Genomic DNA, 20,035 nt, shown 5'->3' with positions numbered 1-20,035 from the left:
AGTAAATAAAAAGTTTGTTGTATCTAGAGATGTCATTTTTCTTGAATCATCCAAATCTGACAATGTTGTTGAGCGGCAACTTGATCGCTTGGATAGATTCGCAAAAACGAAATCATTTCAAGAATTTGATAATCAGATTCCACATCTTGAAGGGGGGATTCCTATACTAGAACAACATGTGGAATCTTCTTCTGAAGAACAATCTCCCCTGCATGAAACTCCAACAACAGATGATGCCTTAAGTGATGTAATTCATATAATTGGGAGAATCAATCTTGATTCAGTCCCAACTCAATCAACAGAGCAACCTGGACCATCTCAGAAAGGTCCCCCAAAGTGGCTGACAAAGACACTTGAAAGTGTTCATCCTGATGAAATTGGAAAAATAGGAACCAGAAATTCAAACCGACAAAATGGAGGTGATGTAGATGACTCTAATTCACCTATTGGTATGGATGTTACTTATGATTGTGAATTGAACTTGTCTACAGATTTTGAACCAACTTCCTTCAAAGAAGCTGCTTCTCATGATGAATGGAAATAAGCAATGAAAAAGGAGTATGATGCCCTCATAAAGAATGGCACTTGGAAGCTGGTTGACCCTCCATTTGGAACCAAACCAATTGGCTGCAAGTGGGTCTACAAGAACAAATACAAAGCTGATGGCTCACTTGACAAGCACAAAGCTAGGCTTGTGGCAAAAGGTTTTGCACAGAAGGAAGGGGTCGATTATGAGGAAACTTTTTCCCCCACAGCAAAATGGGCCACCATCCGGACACTCTTTGCACTAGCTGCTCAGAACGGTTGGAAAGTCCATCAAATGGATGTAAAAACTGCATTCTTGAATGGAGATCTAAAAGAGAATGTTTTTATGTCCCAGCCTGAAGGATTTGCTGTGAAAGGACATGAACATAAAGTATGCAAACTTGTGAAGTCCTTGTATGGCCTCAAACAAGCACCACGAGCCTGGTATGAAAAACTAACTGAGCATCTTCTGAAACTCAACTTCAATCATTTTGATCTTGATGATGCAACTTTATTTATCAAGAAAGTTGGCAAAACAGTTGTATATCTTGTGGTATATGTAGATGATCTTTTAATGACAGGGAACAATGAAAGCTATATTGCATCCATAAAGAAAGAATTAGCAAAAAGTTTTGAAATGACTGATTTGGGCTATGTTCATTACTATCTTGGCATTGAAGTAACCCAACATCCAAAATCCATATTTCTTTCTCAAAAGAAATACATTGGAGATTTGTTAAACAGATTTGGCATGACAGAGTGTAATCCTCTTTCTACTCCAATGGAACAAAACTTAAAGCTCACATCTATTGAAGGAAAGGAATTTGAGGATGCAACAAAGTATAGACAGCTTGTAGGAAGTCTCATCTACCTCACTACTACCAGACCAGACATTTCATTTGCTGTTGGAATCCTCTCCAGGTTTATGCAAAAACCTTGTGAGGGACATTGCTCTGCTGCAAAAAGAGTTCTAAGGTACTTGAAGGGAACTCAAGACCTTGGAATCAAGTATACACAGGTAGACAACTTCAGCTTGATTGGATACTCTGATTCAGACTTCGATGGAGACAAAGAAACTGGGGTATCTACTTCAGGATATGCTATGAGTCTTGGATCAGGAGCTGTCTCCTGGAGATCACGAAAACAATCAGTTCCAACAGATTCCATAACAGAAGCAGAATACGTAGCAACAGCTGAAGCAACGAAAGAAATTGTGTGGCTCAGGAAAATTCTTGAATATTTGCAGGTAAAACAAGTACAATCAACTCCACTCATGATTGATAACACCTCTGCAATAAAGTTGGCCAAGAACCCAAAGTTCCATGATCGTACTAAGCGCATCAATACTAAATATTATTTGATCCGACATCATGTTGAGGCCAAAACAATCCATCTCTGTCATTGTTCCACAAATGAGCAAATTGCAGACATCTTCACCAAAGCGCTTGGAAGAGAAAAGCTTGAAAGATTCAGAACGATGCTTGGACTCACCAACATCCCTTCAGATTAAGGGGGGGAATGTTGACACCTAATCCTCAGCGGTTGGGTGAACCCGAAATGTGAACAGTCATCTAGAAGATGAACTGATCAGTCACATTCATGTATATAAACTATAGCTACCTAATGAAATATACGAATCAGATTTTTGCCTAATCTGGAGTTACTCCTAGTCTGAAAAGGTTGTAAAGCTCCTCTTTGTTTAAAGTTAATACAATCAAGTTCATTTTTCTCAATAAGTTGTCTTCTATGGTTTATTTCATGAATTCCTTGATCATCATGATAAATATGGTTTATTATATTGGCTATGCAGGTGTTATTTGATGTGTGCTTGTTTGTGTTTGTAGGTTCTTTAAAAGGAAACTCATTCGGACGGTTGAAGCGTGGCTACCACAAACTAACGTTGGACTTAAGGTAGGGTCTAAAACACCTCTTGGCTTTTATTTATAAATCACAATATTTAGAGAAAGATAGAATTTGCTTGTCTTGATTGTCACTAGATATCAATAGATACTAGGGAGATTGGTCTTGTCTGCAAGAATGATTTATTTGGCCGACAAAATGGCGACTCTACTAGGGACTTGAATTTTGGTTTTTTGCCTTTTATTTTACTTTGACTTGAGAAACTTTTTCTCTGTTTCTGGTTTTTGCTTGATGTGTGTGGGATTGGGTAGTTTCTTTAGATTTTGAATTGTTTTTGTTTTTTCACGCTTTTCTAAGAGTAACACACGTTCTGGTTGTAACACAGTGCGGACATCCCCGCACTTTTGCTTTACTACACAGAGCGGTACCGCACTTGGTTATACTGGGAGCCTACGGACCCTGTCAAAATTTTGAAAAAATCTAAAATCTTTTCTTTCAATTAAACTTAGATTTGTTTATGTGTTTTAGCCTCTGCCCAGATCTGCATGTGTTTTGTCAGAAACTTTTTGTAGGTGAATTCCATTGGAATTTTGGTTTTAGGTGAATTTCTAGAAGTTTTGTGTGCATGGCTTGATTTTCTTTTGGTCTTTGTAGTAACTCAGAGTTTAGAAGCCTAAGAAACCTCAGATCACCTTGGTTTTTGCTTGTCTTCTTTGTGAGTCTGACCGATTTGTAAGATCTGCCTTTCGTGAGGAATACATCTCGTTTTTCTCTTTGCAAAGCTTTGAAAGAACTTGCTTTGAAAGTTTTGGATTTCATTTTTAAAAAGAAAACATAAGCTGGTTGTTTTTTGATTAATTTGTTATTCTGAACGAATTAGTCCTTAGTTTGCTGATAACTAAGTAAAACATCCTCAAAAAGAAATTTTGTAAGCTTTTGCTTCAATTAGATTTTTAGAAGTTATACATCTCAAGATTAGATTTTTAATAGTTTTGAGTGTTTTCTAGGAATTTTAAAATCTCTTTTGAAAAGAATTTGTTTTTGTAGTGTTTGAGTGTTGAAAAGAAAGGGATATTTTTTGTGAGCATAATTAGTAGTCTTGTTTTTGAGTTTATTAAAAAAGACAAAAATGTTTTTCTTTTCATTTATTTGTTAAGGAAAGATTTGTTTTTCAAGCAATTGCACTCTCAACTCTTTCTTTAGCTAGAAATTCATTGAAGAAAAAAGATTGTTTATCATCTTAGGTGCATTTTTAGTGTTTTGGAGTCAAGTCTTCACACCATAAAGTTTCATCTCCACACCTTTTGACTTAAGAAACAACCATAAAAATAACGCTTAAAGTAAAATTTATCTAGCAATCTTTTTATTTCTAGGGCTCGTTTTCACCAACATAGCTTAGGTTAGTATCTTGGAGTAGGGAGTAATTAACTCTCCAAGATAGTAAAAACAAACAAGTAGCTTTATCTTGCGGTAGGAGATAAATTCCAATTGTTACATCTATGCTCTGGGAAGCTCCTCTTATAGAAGTCAAGCACGAGATCATATCCGAACTAGTGGGGTAATCAATCCTTCCTCATTGGGAACAATAGAAGATATACACATATTAAAAACGGTAAACCTCGGATTAACCATTGTCGAGGAGCCTGGGGTCACTTGTTGGTAAACTTTGGATTATGTCAAGGAGCTTTCAAGGGGATTGAGCTTTGCTACTCTGCCCTTGCGTGTGTAACGGATCACAGACTGTTCCCCCAGGTATATTTGTTTCTGTTGGTAACCATAGTGACCATAATCTATAGGATTCTTTCCTAAGGTGACGGTGGAGGGAAGATCCCACTATACCTGGAGCAGATGTCGACTAGACTCACTTGGACTCTCTGGGGGGTTCTCTTCACTCAAGACGATTTAGTGGAGAAACTTGTGCCAGTCTGTTTCATTAAGCAGGTTGTCAGGGTAACTGTTCCAACCGCCATTTCTGTATTGAATTCTGCGACGTTGGATTTCATCACCAACTAGTGTTTTCGGTACGGAAAGTTATTGTTTGTGTGTGGTTTGAACTCCTAGATTCTTTAGGCGTGTGATTCAAATTGTTTGGTTCTTTAGAGACTTTAGGTGGTTTTCATTGAGATTTTTCTTTGTTTGCGTGTGAAGTAATTAAAATATTTAATCGTGGCTAAATTACCGAGACAATCCCGTAGACTTCGAGGGCAACCTCCCGAGTTTTCACCAAGCCAGCTTGAAGGGCTACGAGCTCTTGTAACTCCTAGTGACAGTAGAGTTGGATCACACGAAGAAGGAGAATCTTCTTTAGTTGTGCATCCTGATTATCAAGTTCAAGCACCAGAGTATATTATTGAACCAATTTCATTTTCTGAAGTTACTGGTAGTGTTTCGTTTACTAGTGAATTAGCTGAAGAACCTGAAATTTCTAAACCTGAAACTGAACCTGCTGCTACTCCATCATTAGGATTTGCTTCTCCAAATTCTAGTGGTCCTGGTTCACCCAGGGTAGGAAGAATCATTACCAAAAATCTTCCTTCTGGACTTATTGCTATTGAAGAACTTGTCACTCCGAAAGAAGGTTTATCTATCCCTGAAAATCAACCAACTATAGAACTTAGGGAGTGTGAATCGATCTTTTATAGTCCACCTAGGAGGGACGCTTGGTATCTTTCATTGACCAACTTTTTAGAAAATTTAGGTCTAATTTTTTCGCCACCTCGCATTCCTTTTCATCCAACACCTAGAGGTTATTATCCTCCTTTGAATATCCTCCTCATGCATGTTTTCTCAATCTCCAAAAACATTTTTATATGGTGGTCCTTCTATTCCTTTTGGGTATCAGTCACTTAATGGTACTTTTTCAGGAGCATCTCCTCAACCTGTTGAACAAGGGTTATTAACTGGTAATAATGGAACTAAACCATTGAGTGTAGAAGATATTCTTATGATGTCAGGTACCATTCCAAATCCGTAGCCTCAAGGTAGTCAGTTACCGCTTGGGGGGCAACCTCAAGGTCCTTAATTATCACCTGGGGGGAAACCTCAAGGTACCCAGTAACCGCCTGGGGGGCGACCTCAAGGACAGTACATGCCTTTAGGACAATACATTCCTCAAGGTCAACCCCAGACTTAGTACGTACCTCAAGGTCAACCCCAGTATCAATATATGCCTCAAGGTCAACCCCAGTTTTAGTACGTGCCTCAAGGTTATCAACCTCAAGGTCAGTACCCAACCCAAGGTTTCCAACCACCTTCAGGTCAATCATTTGTCCAAGGAGTTGGAAATGTACCTTTGAATTATCAACCCTACCCTCAACCCGGTTATGGTCCTCAATATGCTCAACCTTCTATGGGTCCATACCTCGGAATGAACGTAGTGTGGGATCCATCTCAATCTCAACAGATCTTGCAACCGAATGTGCAGTTGTCATCTCAATCTGGACAACCTTTAGTTTCTGGTTCAACCCAGCAACCTATCCAGCCTACTATTCAAACTTCTGCACCTGGTGTAGTTTCTCAGCCTGGGCCTAGTTCGCCTCAAACTCCGCCTCAAACGACTGCTGCAACATCTGTTCAATCTACCCCACCTACTTCTGGAGTATTGGCAGCTCCAGTTTCTACTGTTCCTGCATCAACTCCTCAAGCATATTTACCTCAGTCTGGACCTACAATTCAGACTTCGGTTCAGATGCCTGCAGGACAACCTGGTCCAAGTACGGTTGTCACAAGTCAACCTCAATTTACTTATCAACCGTACTAGGGACAGTACCAATTTGGTCCTGCTGTGCAGAACCCAGTCTATCAGTATCAACTGTACCCTGGATATACTTATTAGCAACCTCAACAACCCCAGTACGGTCTGGTTAATCCTAGTTTTCCGGCAGGATATAATATCCCAAATACAATTCCAATTCCAAGTTATCCTGGATATCATCCTCCTGGGGCTAGTCTTATGACCTAGAATTTTAGAGACCCTAATCATCAGTTGCCATTCATTGCAACTTTGGACTTGCCTGATTTGTCGCGCCTTACGAATGATCCAATTAATTATCTTCCGTTTTGGCTACCAATGCCGAATAAGTTTCCCAGTGATATCCAAAAGTTTGAAGGTAAATCAGGAGAGGATCCGTCAAACCATGTGATGACTTATCACCTCTGGTGTGCATCTAACTCCATTACAGATGATTCAATTCGTTTACGTGTTTTTCAACTCACTCTGATTAGTCTTGCGGCCAAGTGCTACATTGAGTTACCGTGAGACACTTTTTATAACTTAGTCAGCTAGCTACTTCATTCTTAACTCATTTTCAGTTGCCTGTCAGATATGACAATGGCACGGAATTATTAACTTCATTAAAACAATCAACGTCCACTTATATTTCAGATCACATTCATGAATGGAGACATCGAAGGCGTCTAGTGAAAGTTTTTATTCCGGATCAAATCTTAGCAGAATGGTTTGTTAAATCATTGTTACCTAAAATCACTGAGGATGTAGCTAAGGCAAGAGTCGTTACTGAAGAGAAAGTAATTGCTCAATTTCAGTACCTTGACCTCGTTTATACGCAGTCGGGTACTTTACACGAGAAAATCCCTGACCTTTCGAAACAAAATCAAATAACTGCAGCTCCTTCAGGGTCTCATGCCGCTGACGGTATGATTGGTTCAGTTAACACCAAAAGTAAGAAGAAATCTTCAAAGAATTCTTCTCCTATCATAACTTTACCAGATTCCTCGACAGGAGACTCTTCTACTAAAATTCCTGACAATATTTATGTCTTAGAATCATCTACGGCCAAATCAAAAATCGGCAGTAAAAAGAAGGGGAAGAAGAAAAATAAGCAAAATTCGAAAGAGAAATCAGAAAAAATGGAATCTACTGATGAGAAATGTAAACCTCGTTACCTTGCCTCAATTGTGACGAAGAGCATTTTACAAGAGACTGCCCTCATCGCACTGAGGTTGCGAAAATTGTCAAAGGTTCTCAAACTCCTGCTGTCTTGAAGGATCCTTTTCCAAGTCAAGATAGTAAGATGATAGGTTCTTCCTCAAATGCCTCAGAAGAACCCATAATGATGATGTCCCATGTTAGGATTGCGACACGATCGCAAGATTATGGAAGTAAAAGTCCTGTTGGTGGTAAGGAAGCAGAATCTTCTAATTTGAACCCATCAACTTCAACTCCTGGTTCCGATCCACTATAGATCGAGAAACCTAACCCAGATTTAGTAATCAAACCGCCTGCTAAGGGTATACTTCGAAAGTCAGCTTTCAATCCACATGCGAGAGCTGCTCAGAACTATAACATTGTTGAAGATTTAGCTATTTCACCTTCAGCAATGTCGGCTTTGGAGGTGCTGCAATCATGTCCAGCACAACGTAAATTGCTATTGTCGGCTATAGGAGCTGTTGATATTCAGGACTCGAACCTTATAATCTTCGATTTAGAAAATAGTACACCTCGCTTACCTCATCAAATGGATTTCTAGATTCCAGTGTTAGTCAAAAATAGACCTTGCTTTAGGACTGTAATTGATGAGGGAGCTTCAACGTGTATTATGTCGATCTAGTGTTGGAGATCGCTTGGTTCTCCTGCACTCAATCAATCCTCGACGATTCTAAAGGCTTTTGATGGGTGTGGGTTCCATCCTTTTGGCATTTTACAGGATTAACCTATTGGGGTTGAAGGCAAAATTGTTAATCTAGATGTGGAAGTGGTTGATGCCCCTCTAGATTACAACCTTCTCTTGGGTCATAGTTGGTCTTACGCTATGACTGCTATTGTTTCATCGGTCTTTTGGCTTATAAAGTTTCCTCATAATGAAAAGATCGTAACTATAGACCAACTAACTTACTTTTCATCCGACCGAGCCTCTTCTAAAAGTATCCAACATGTCGGCAAAACAATTATCCCTTATAAGGATGTTGGGGTAGGATTGGTTAAATATTCTGGTTTATTACAAACTTTTTCCTTTCCTCCTCCTAACGTATCGTCTTCTACTGCAAATATTCATATGATTTCATCAGACACTATTGTTTATGATGATCCTTGGATTGTACCTTCCAAATCTGAGATGGATCCGTTTGGCAATGCTATGCCTTTGAGTCCCTATGAAATTGCATATCAGGCTGTACAGTCGTTTTCCGACCCTTCTTCAACCGAAATTGACCTAATGAATGTGGTACATGAAGAATCACTTTCAACATAAAACTCAGATTCAACAACTTTTTCCGAACTTGTTCACACTGACGAGCAGATTCGTGAAATTTTGTCTGTTGATGATTTACCATGGGAAGATATTCATCATAGATCTTCATTCTTATCTGAGATTGATCATTTTGAAAATGATTTTTCATCAATTTTTACTACTGATTTTGTCAAAGAACCTCAGAATCCATTGCAAAATCCTGATTCTGAGTTAAATTTGGGAAATATTTCTCGAACAGTTCCTATTGACATTTCAGTTAAACCTGAAATTGTTGAAAACATTCATATAGGTGCCTCCTGTACAGAAAATGAATTTCAAACATATAAGGCCCTATTTCAAGAATTCCGCGACGTGTTTGCCTAGTCATATGAAGAAATGCCAGGAATTGACCCAACAATTATTGTTCATGAAATCAAAACTTACCCGGATGCTAAACCCGTCCGGCAACGTTTGCGTCAGATCCACCCACGAAAAGCTGCTGCTATTAAAGAAGAAGTTGAGAAATTACTTAAAGCAGGTTTCATTTATCCAATTCCTTTAACGAATTGGGTATCGAATATTTTTCCTGTTAACAAAAAGCAAGGAACGATAATAATATGTATCGATCATAGGGACATTAATTGAGCCTGTCCAAAAGACAACTATCCAACTCCCTACATCGATCAAATCATTGATGATTGTGCCGACAGTGAAATATTCTCCTTTATGGATGGTTTTTCGGGTTAAAATCAAATAAACATTCTACCTGCTGATCAACCAAAAACGGCTTTTATTTGTCCATGGGGGACATTTTCTTATTGCAAATTACCTTTTGGGTTGAAAAATGCCGGAGCAACTTTTCAAAGAGCTATGTCTTACGTGTTTCATGACATCAAGCACATTGTGCAACCTTATCTCGATGATTTACCTGCTCATTCATTACGTAGAGCCGATCATCTCATTCATTTACAAGCAATCTTTATGAGATGTAGGCATTATCGAATTAGGTTGAATCCACACAAATGTGTTTTCTGTATAGAAACGGGTCATTTACTGGGATTTGTTGTTTCGAAATCCAGCATTCGTGTCGATCCCTCGAAGGTTGAAGCTATTGTCAAATTGCCTCCTCCTTCGACTCTTCGCCAACTCCAAAGTTTGCAAGGGAAAGCAAAATTTTTACATCGATTCATTCCTAACTACGCCGAGATAACAAAGGGTTTTACCAGGTTGTTGAAACAGAATACTCCATTCTTTTGGGATGAGATAGCTGACAGATATTTTGATGCACTTAAACATGCATTGACCCATGCACCGTTATTGCATCCTCCCAACTACAACCAGGACTACTTCTTATATCTCGCCGCCTCTCATTCCACCATCGGAATGGTGTTAGTTCAGGAAGATGAATTTGGTAGTGAACATGTGATTTATTACCTTAGTCGAACTTTGAATCCGACTGAGCTAAAATATTCGCATGTGGAGAAATTGGCCTTGGCAGCTGTTCAAGCTGTCCAACAATTTCGTCATTACATTTTACTACGCAAAACTACCGTAATTTCCGACTGCAACCCTATGATCTATATTTTGACCAAACAATTGCTAGGGGGAAAGTATTCCAAATGGATTGTTATCCTACAGGAATTTGATTTGGAATTTGAAAAATCTAAGTCAAAGAAATATTTAGTTTTTGCGGAGTTGATGTGTGACTTCCCGCGTGCTGATACTGAAGCTGTGGCGGAAGAGCCCATTGTGGACGAATCCTTGTTTCTTATCAGCACGAATGGTAGGAGACCTCATATTGATCCATGGTATGGAGATATCATAGTTTATCTCCAAACCCAATCCTTTCGGCCTGAAATTTCAAGATCTCAGCGTCGGAAAATACGATTCCAATCCCAACAATACAAAATTATTGGAGATACACTTTATCGTCGTGGGGCGGACTCTATTTTCCGACGTTGTTTAACTCATGAGGAAGCTGAAAGGATTTAAATGACTGTCACTCAAGAGCGTGTGGTAGTCATATGTATGGGTTTGCCACAACCCAAAAGATATTGCGTGCTGGCTATTTCTGGCCATCTTTGTTTAAAGATTGTATTGACGCGGTCTGAAAATGCCACAATTGCCAAATTTTTGATCAAAATATGCGTGATCCACCTGCTTCTCTCCACCCTATAATTTTCGTTGGTCCTTTTGCAAAGTGGGGTATCGACTTTATTACATGTAACCCTCACTCGGCCGGGGGGCATGCATATATCATCCTAGCGGTAGATTATTTTACCAAGTGGGCCGAGGCGATGCCTACATTTTCGGCAGACGGTAAAACTACTGTGATTTTCGTTTTCAATCATATAATTACTAGATTCGGTGTTCCACAAGCGATTATCACTGATCATGGGCATCATTTTCGAAATATCATGATGATTGAACTAACATATCAACTTGGCCTGCGTCACGATAGTTCTACTCCATATTACCCAAAGGCTAATGGTCTGGTTGAAGCCATCAACAAAGTTCTAGTCATTATGATCCAACGAATCATTGGGATTCATAGGTCGAATTGGCATAACATGTTATTTTCAGCGCTTTGGGCGTATCGGACCTCAGTAAAAACATCAACTGGTTTCACTCCTTTCCAACTAGTTTATGGTTTGGAAGCTGTGTTACCCATTGAATGCAAAATCCCGTAATTGCAAATAGCCATAGAGTTACTCCCAGCCACTTCCGAAGAGGAGAAATGTTTGTTGTAAATGGCTCAACTAGATGAGAATTGACGTGATGCTACACTAGCAATCGAAACTCATGCCAAACATATTGAAGCTCAGTACGATCGAAATGTTACACCTCGTAATTTTTCGGAAGGAGACCTAGTCTTACTATATGATCAAGCAAATGATAAGCTAGGCACTGGAAAATTCGTACCCATGTGGCATGGTCCTTATGTTGTTAACCGAAAGCTCGCAAAAGGGGCCTATGAATTGGTAAATTTTGACAGTGTCTCTTTAGGTAAACCCAGAAATGGTCTTTACCTGAAAATATATTATGTTTAAATCTAGGTGTGGAGATTTTAGTTAGGTTAGTTTTCTTTCTAGCTGGTGTGTTTTAGATTAAAAAAGTGTGCTTAGTTTAAAGAGTGTTTTTGTCATTATTCCTACTTATCTTGATTTTACTCTTGATATTGCAGATGTCGACGTCTCTTCAAACATACATTGGTTTCGCTGATGGTGCTTGTTGTAATACACGGAACATTTCTTCCGTAGCTTGGGTTATCTATTGACCCTCTGATGAGTTGGTATCTATGCATGGGGTAAGCCTCGGTCAAACAACGAACAACATTGCAGAGTATAGTGCAGTGATTGAGTTATTATTTGAATCCATCTCATTTGGCATTCAGAGTTTGATTGTGACGTTAGATTCTGAACTCGTTGTATTGCAGCTTAATAGAGTTTATGCCATTAGAAATCCAGTGTTATTAAGATTATTTTTGAGAGTTCGTCTCTTGGAACGTGAATTTGACTATATTGAATATTAGCATATTCCAAGATATTTAAATACATTAGCAGATGCAATTGCTTCTTGAATGTTAAGTAGACATTTGAAATAATCAAACAGTAAATTTAAAAACATTTCATAACATGTTTTACAAGATAGCCAGTAATAGTGATATAGCATACCATAGAAGTGTGTCAAATATACATCGTCTTCGATCATAGGTTGAAAAACACCTTATGATTGGCAAAAATGATAGTACAAAAAGCAGAAATGTCAGATGAGTCTACAAAAGGCAATCATCCTATCACTAGTGATGATCAAGATAAGAAACCACTGCTCGGGCCACCATAGAAAGGAACCTCCTGAAAGGTCATGGGACCCCAATCAAATAGCGCTGTAGCCTAAGAGGAATGTCATCTATGCTAGTCTTTGGAATGTCTGCTGTCAAACACTCTAGATGGTTTTCCAATTCGGCCACGGTCTCTGTAGATTCATCCTGTGGGGATGGTACTGCTGCAGCTGGATGTTTCCTCTCATAGGGCCGGAGAGTGGCTGGTCGCCATGGACATACATCTGCATTTGAAACTTTTTACTATCAGTTTTGGGATGATCTAAAAAAAATTAAAATTAGAAAATGTTGAAAATGATTTTACCTGAGTCATCCCATTGCTCTCCTGGTGGAAGATCCATGTCTGGGTCACCACGATAATCCATCCCAGCATAAGGAAAATCCTGAATCACGAAAACTTGGTTCTCCAACCAATGAAAATACTTAGGAGGAAATCAAACAACCTCTGAACCCTCCTCAGGATGACGGGCCATAACTGCAACCCAACGCATCAGCTTAGGCTCTCGGGGAAGTCCAGCTTCAATGGAAAGATGCTGTGGGACCAACATCGGGACCCTCTCTAGACCAAAGCTCACAACTAAGAAACCATATCCAAAGTTTTTTAGTTGTCCGTTCTTTGCTATAGTCAGTTGGCCTTTTACATTAGCCAACACAGCTTCGCACCAGTTGAAGACGGTGCCTCGATAACAGTCTACTACCATCCGCATTTGGGATCAAGTGGCCATATGCAGTGCTGCGCTTCCGCAGAGTATGGTGACAGTAAATGCAATCACTTTGAGTTCAGGACGAGAGATGGTTTTGATATCAATCCCTTTGTCCTTGGTTTGGTCATTACAAAACTCTAGCCGGAGATTATTGACAGACTGGCCACCTGGCCTAGTCCCGAATAAAGTCAAATGTTCACCTCTCTTAGGCAAACCAGTCAAGAAGTAAATGTCCTCTGGCTCCATTTCGAGCTGGTGGCCACCAATAATGAAACACTAGTCCTGTATATTCCATCTGTCCACCAGCCACTGCAACAAGTCTACTTGGGCCCTCATCCAAGTATGGCCCAGAATTTAAATAACCCGCATGCCTTCAATGCATCTATCGAAGGTTGATGATTAATTGTGGTGAGGTCCACATCTTCGTGCTCCCGTTCCCGCCAACTAAGCATGGTATATATCCTACATTAAAAGAAAAGGTGGTTTAGAACTTTTTAAATAAAAGTTTTTGGGCGGAAATTGAAGAATTTGAAATTGTAAAACCTATGTCACGGGGACTGCACTCTCCAGTTAAGGATAGTGCGTAGGTCCACACTCTGCCCAAACAGCAGGTGCGGGCCCCTGGCGTTTTCCTGTGTAGGAAAAATTCGGGGTCCACAAGTTTTACATGCTGCGCCTGCGGACCCCCGCGAGCGGTCTTTTAAACAAAATTCTTCCTAAAAATCAAAATAGATACCTAAAAACAAAATTCAAACGGTTGAAATGCAAGATTAAAGTGATGTGGATTACCTGGAGGTGACGGTTTTTGATTCCAATGGATGGATTTTCCGCAATCTTCACGGGAAGTTTCTTACCCAAAAGCTCTCCTTTCTCACTCTGAAGTCAAACGGTAAAAATGAATTTACAAAATCCCTTTTTATAAGCTTTTTTGAATAAATGAATTTTTAATTTGTTTATTTTTCACCTTAAAGAGAAATTTTTGATGCATTTTTATTTATTTTAAACAGGTATGAGTAATGTTTGAGTTTTTGTGCAGGATATCGGATTTTTTAGGCAAAATTGATCATTTTCAACAAAAAACATTAGAGTCATCTTTAAGCTCTTTTCTGACTCCTAAAATATGAAAAGATTGCCGAGTTTTTCTTTTTAAGCTCGTTAAAACGGAATTAAAAAGATGGTCCACTTACAACTCTTTTATGACCGTATAAACATGAAAAGATTGCCGGATTTTTGTCGTTTCAAATTCGATATTGGTTATAAAACGACGTGTCATTGATCACTTTTTTACTTTTTCGGATCAGGGACGCTAATTATGAAAAGTACTCCTTGATCGTAATGGTCAAGTGGTTCTCTCAAGTATTATTTTATACTTTTTCGGGCTTGGGAGACACAAATTTATGAAAAAGGACAACCATGGAGTTTTCTTAAGTTTTTCTTCTGACTCCTTAAAATTGAAAAACGTCGAGTTTCTCTTATACTGGACTCGTTAAAATTTAACAGTAAAGGACCTGTTCAATTACAAACAGGAACGGACCACTCCTTCTTAAGGTTCAAATTTTAAACTAAGTTGGACTCATCCGAAGGATGAGCTTATAATCAAGCAAATGTTATCCTCCTCAAGCTTGTCAAAAATAAAGAGGTACTTGCTAGAAATGGTGGGGGAAAAGAGAGAAAAATGAACCTGTTTGTTATAGTTTGTATCTCAGAAAAACATTTAACCACTCTTGAACACGACACTTTTTGTTCACCTGGGTTGGGAAATCCTTTGCCTAACAGTTAATAAAACCATATTGAAATTCTTCAGCCAGTTTCTGGGTATTAGCTTTGGGTCAATTGTCACCAAACCATCTACAGTGTCGTTATGTGTTCAAGAGGTCAGTGCAAATAAACCATGCATCTGCAAAATATCTGTCATCCTTCTTGACCATCCTTGAGTCAGTCCTTGCAAACATATTTCTTTAAACTTGATCTATGATTTCGTGTTGTAGGCTTGCCTACGACGGATCGCTTTCTATCAACTTCAGCTCATTATCTAGAAAGATGATCTTGAAATCGTTAGTACCTTGGAATCTGCATGCCTCAATGGCAGGTTTCTTGCCTTCGACGACAGGTTGCATCATTGACCTTTGATCAAAGGATTCCGTGACATGTTCGACATCAACTCATCTATTCACGTTTCATGGATTGTACTGAGTACTTTGAGAGCCATTGACATTACTGGTGGTTTCTCTCACACTTGTTAACAGTTTACATCATTGACTGGTAATCAAGTGGTTTCTACCATGTTCGACTTCGACACATTCATTCACATGGATAGAATCATACTATTTCGGGAAGTAGAAATCAAGACCCTGGATCTAGTTTCCACCATCCAGGTTGCGAGGAATTTTGTATTCATTATACAATGGACTATTCATAAGCAGATGGCTGCGCCCATACTATGTCTACATATGTTTATACTTGTGATATATTACAAGATCATTCCTATATCAGAGCAGTTTAGTTAGTTTTATAGTCAGTTTTGATCTGAGTATGGGAATGCCTACCTCAGTGATGATATGATCTCATATATATATTTTGTATTGAATGTTTTTACAAGTTCCAACTAGGATCTCCACAAGATGATCCTCGAAATGATAAAGTACTTCACTCTTCTTAGATAAAAAATACTATCTATTACAGACTTCACACTTTAGGGGGCAAAATGTTACACAAAAATATTGTCACCATGACATTCTGCAGTCAGTGTGAGTCTATCACCACTCATACTGTCCTCCTTTGCAAGTATTAAACCTCAGCTCTTCATGCCAAGCCTTAAAAATGAGAGAAAGTCCTTGAAAATCTCTAAAACTCTGGTTCTGCACTTTCTCTTAGCATTACCTGTGGTCTCGCACCCCTTGGTTATGTCACCTGCAGACCTGCCCGCTCTGTCTCTAAAGGAAAGGGTGCGGACCCCTGTAAAAGTAAAAAAGGCGCAAGTTTATTATTAAAAACTCACTTTGGGTTATTTCTGGACGCTTCTAGAAGGAATCTTGAGGTGGCAAATTCGCTCCTAGGTGGTTCATGCATCCCATAACTAAAAGAGCTAACCCCTTGACGTGAGGAGCTTATCCCTTTGGAAGAGGACTTTATCCCTTTGAAGGTGGACCTGGTAACTTCCTTCCTCTGCACTATAAAATGAGGCATTGGGCTCGTTGCTAGGGAGGTTGAAAGCTGAAGATTTTTGAGGGCGAATGCTGTTGGAATTTAGACTTCCTAATTGAGCTTGAGAGGAGAGATTACATACCTTTTGATCTCATTGGGAAGAGTGTGAAGCTTGTCAAAGTAGAGGAGATTCTTGCTAGACCCCGGGAGGAGCTTGTACAACATCAAGGCACCAAGGTTGTAAAGCTCTTCTTTGTTTAAAGTTAATACAATCAAGTTCATTTTTCTCAATAAGCTGTCTTCTATGGTTTATTTCATGAATTCCTTGATCATCATGATAAATATGGTTTATTATATTGGCTATGCAGGTGTTATTTGATGTGTGCTTGTTTGTGTTTGCAGGTTCTTTAAAATGAAACTCATTCGGACGGTCGAAGCATGGCTGCCACAAACTAGCGTTGGACTTAAGGTAGGGTCTAAAACACCTCTTGGCTTTTATTTATAAATCAAAACATTTAGAGAAAGATAGAATTTGCTTGTCTTGCTTGTCGCTAGATATCAGTGGATACTAGGGAGATCAGTCTTGTCTGCAAGAACGATTTATCCGACCGACAAGTAAAAAGGTAGACATTGAGAATACCTTGGTTGATTTAGAGAGGCAACTTGATGAGAGCTCATTTTTGCAGGTACCAGAACAATAAGAAGCCACCATGAGCACCCCTCTTATCATGCAGACTCCTCAGAATGAGGAGAAAAATCCAAAAATAAACAGAGAGGGGGCTTCCACTTCAGGAATGGACACCTCTAATCTACAACAGGAAACAAGTCACAAAAAGAGGCAAAGGCTCAATCCTGTTTCTGAATAGGAGGATACAGAAGGATCAACACAGGTGACCAACACAAAGGTAGATATAAGTAGGCCCACAACTCCATCTGGAGACATACAAGAGCCATCCGCATCACGAACTCAGATGTTAGAAAGGCAACTAAGTGTGGAAGTGTCTTCATTCAGTAGGCTTGCTGACAAGGACCAAGACATAAAGGACAGATATAAAGAAATCAAAATGAGGAATGAGAAGCTCAAAGCTCAGACTTATGCACAATATCTAAAACTCACTCCCACAAATCAAACAAGACTGATGTCAGCTTTTGACATCAAGGAGGGAAAACTTCAAATGTCCTTTATCAAACCTACAACATAGTAGCCCAAGACATCTTTAGATTTCAAGAGGGTTGACTTTGAAGTATTGGCAAGGGATATTCATCCCATACACTAGATGGAACGGCATAAACAGGATGGAGATATGATATACTCCACCGTTACAAGTAAAGCCATAGCCGCCCATTAGCTACAAAACTCATTGAACAACATCTCAGCACAATTTCAGTTGGAGAAGGCCTCCTCACAAGCCAAGGATACCAGGATTAAGTCTTTGTAAGACTTAGTTATTGAGTTGGGACCTGATCCCAAATATATTAAAGATACAAAGAAGCTCATAAAGAAGAATAATGATGATATTGCTGCACTTAAGAAGCAATTAAAAATACGCTAGGTGCAACATCCTCAAACACTTGAAGTCATAGAGAGCCAAACTAGACATGAAGAGTTGATGGATTTGGTCCTAAAACTCAATGATCAACTAAGGGAGACAGAGAAAGAATTACATAACTTGATCCAATTAAAAAAAACTAACATAGCCAAAACTTCCACAAATGTCATCCCTACAGTATCTACAACAGTCCCTTCCACATTGGTACCTTCACTAGCACCTACAGCTCCACCTGCCACAGCATTTCCAGTCACAATAGAGTCTATAATAGCAGGTGCATCAGGAGAAAAAGCAGCAGAGATGGTCAGAGCCATGGAAGAGATGTCTATTCAGGCTACAGAAATTAACAGACTGAAAGAAAAGGTGGAAAGTTTAAAAACTGACTTCAAACTTGCCCAAATGATGCAAAAGGAAGAGGCACAAAAGGCTAGTAGAATAAGTGAAAGAGTCAAAGCTATGGATAAAGACCTAACATTAGAGAAACCCCTTGGAAAAACCAAGGAACTGTTATGGGCCAATATCATTGACTCCATCAAGGATATTTGGCCATCTATTCAAGTTATTTTTGAGCAGACAAAATTGATAAAGATAGCTACAATAGCTATTCAGAAAGTCAAGGAGGAATTGGGAGACATGCCTGAGGATGCCAATAGACTCATCCACTTTCTCAACAACAAAAACAGGTATGAGCTTCATGAGCTAGATATAGAAGATAGGACTGAAACCATTTTGGAAATAAGGAAGGTCCTTTCCAAGAGAAACCTAATGCTAAACTTGGAAGAAAAGTGCCAGAACATGCAGGTAGCCATTGATAGATTCATGGATAAGTTCCAAATTTTGAGGGAGAAAGGATTGCCCAGTCCATTGGTCATTAATTACAAACTTATGACATAGATGGACTATGATAATAGACTCAGACTGATCCAGGTGGATATTGGTGGCCACCTGCCAAGTCCACCTGGACCCCCACCATTGTCTTTCTCAGCATTTTCAGTTTCCTTAATTGTAGCACAACTTACTATTTTTAGCAGTTTTTCGGGTCCTGAACTTCCGGAGCCGTTTTGAGGCCCTAAACGACGTTTTTTGGGGAATCCGGGGGCAACACGAGTACATGGAATGGACTCGTGTTGCCCGTTCCAACAATGATAGTGCTCGGATAGATCTTTCTAATGAGCTATTGTACGCGTCAAACGAAGATCATATGCCAAAGTTATGACCCCGGGAAGTTGATGTACCAACTTACCCCCAAACGAGGCCCACAGTTTGGCGTTTCATCTCCTAGGGTTAGGTTTTGGAATGTTAAGGGTTTTCCCATTGTTTCTCAACAATAAATAGGCCTTCAAGCCTCATTGTAACACAATTCAGAGGCATGTAACCATCACATCTCTTCTCAGAGATAAGCTACCATCGCCCTAGCTAGTTCATTTCCATTTCTGTTTGTAAGCATATTTCAGTATTTTCCATTAATGAAACGAAGTATTATTTCCGCTGCATCTTTGTGTATATGGTTATCTCTGTAATTTGTTGCGTTCCTGTTTAAATCCGGATCAGTGGTATCAGAGCGGTCTGCTTTTTCTCTGTTTTTCTTTGCATGTCCCCAACAAGGTCGGGATATAAGGAGTTAGGGCTTGAACTGGTTGAACCTTTGCAAGACCAGCCTCGCAAATCCCGACGGCCTCCCATGGCGGACGAGAAGAAAGATGAGGGGGCAGGAGATCCCATCAAAATCTTGCTCGAAGAAGCGCTCGAGCGACAACGGAACGCGATGATGGACAACTTTGCGCAGATCCTTCAGCGGCTACCCAGAAGCGGCGCATCGGATTCCAGCAGCTCCTCTGGAAACGCCACACCCTTTAAGGTACAAGTTAATTTTGAAATCCCCATATTCGAGGGTTAGATAGACGCCGATGCCGTAGATAAATGGTTAAATCTGCTAGAGGGTTATTTTTCTGTTCATGAATTTTCGAGTCGGGAAAAGATTGTTTTTGCTCTTCTCAAAGCAGCCCCCCACGTCAAGGACTGGTGGGAAACCTACTGCGAGCAGAAGGATGAAAGTACTGTGTTATAGACAATTTTGTGCCTTACAGCAACAATCATGAATTGTCAATAATCCAAGGGATCCAAAGTTCCCTAAACATGATGTTCCTACCCCTAGAGGAACAAGGTCAGCAAACCAACAGCTCTCAGATCAGTTCTCCACCTGAAAACACTCAAAAACAAGCA

General features: G+C 39.5%; 1 pseudogene; it reads right to left on the bottom strand.

The window, feature by feature from the left end:
* Positions 1 to 18,126, bottom strand: part of LOC149199243 (conserved oligomeric Golgi complex subunit 2-like) — a 69,607-nt pseudogene extending 51,481 nt beyond the window's left edge.
* Between the last annotated feature and the right edge of the window lie 1,909 nt (positions 18,127 to 20,035).

This window comes from Pinus tabuliformis, chromosome 2_1 (genome assembly GCF_031772625.1).
Source record: "Pinus tabuliformis cultivar Carrire ecotype Pingquan chromosome 2_1, CPIR1, whole genome shotgun sequence".
Classification (NCBI taxonomy): Eukaryota; Viridiplantae; Streptophyta; class Pinopsida; order Pinales; family Pinaceae; genus Pinus; species Pinus tabuliformis.
The sequence above is the reverse complement of the archived record's forward strand: the minus strand, read 5'-3'. Positions and strand labels throughout refer to the sequence as shown.